The 475-nt window shown below is 48.0% G+C and overlaps 1 pseudogene; it reads left to right on the top strand.

Moving 5' to 3' along the window:
• LOC107600695 (transcription factor Sp3-like) overlaps positions 1-475 on the top strand; it is a 24,417-nt pseudogene that overhangs the window by 15,083 nt on the left and 8,859 nt on the right.

Below are 475 nucleotides of genomic sequence, written 5' to 3'. Positions count from 1 at the left end.
TCGCATGCACCTGCCCCAACTGCAAAGAGGGAGGCGGGAGGTGAGATCACACTGCTGAGAGCACATTTCCTTTAGCACGTATCCTCACTTAGTTTTGAGACACGGTACAATTTCTGTGTTTATATTCGTATGTAATACAGACACCCCACGGTGTGTGTTTTACTACACGTCTTCATCACTGGATGTGTTTAATATATTTCCATTCTGACTGTACATTTCTAATTATATGTTGTAGGGGATCTAACGTGGGCAAGAAGAAACAGCACGTGTGCCATATAGCCGGCTGTGGCAAGGTATACGGGAAGACGTCTCACTTGAGAGCTCACCTGCGCTGGCACTCGGGAGAGAGACCCTTTGTCTGCACCTGGATGTTTTGTGGGAAGAGGTTCACGCGCAGTGATGAATTGCAGCGACACAGGAGAACACACACTGGTACTCCTTCTCTCTCTCTCACACACACACACACACACACACA

Source organism: Sinocyclocheilus grahami, unplaced genomic scaffold, assembly GCF_001515645.1.
Source record: "Sinocyclocheilus grahami isolate Dianchi unplaced genomic scaffold, SAMN03320097.WGS_v1.1 scaffold290.1, whole genome shotgun sequence".
NCBI classification, from domain to species: Eukaryota; Metazoa; Chordata; class Actinopteri; order Cypriniformes; family Cyprinidae; genus Sinocyclocheilus; species Sinocyclocheilus grahami.
Note: the sequence above shows the minus strand (reverse complement) of the source record. Positions and strands in the feature narration are given on the sequence as shown.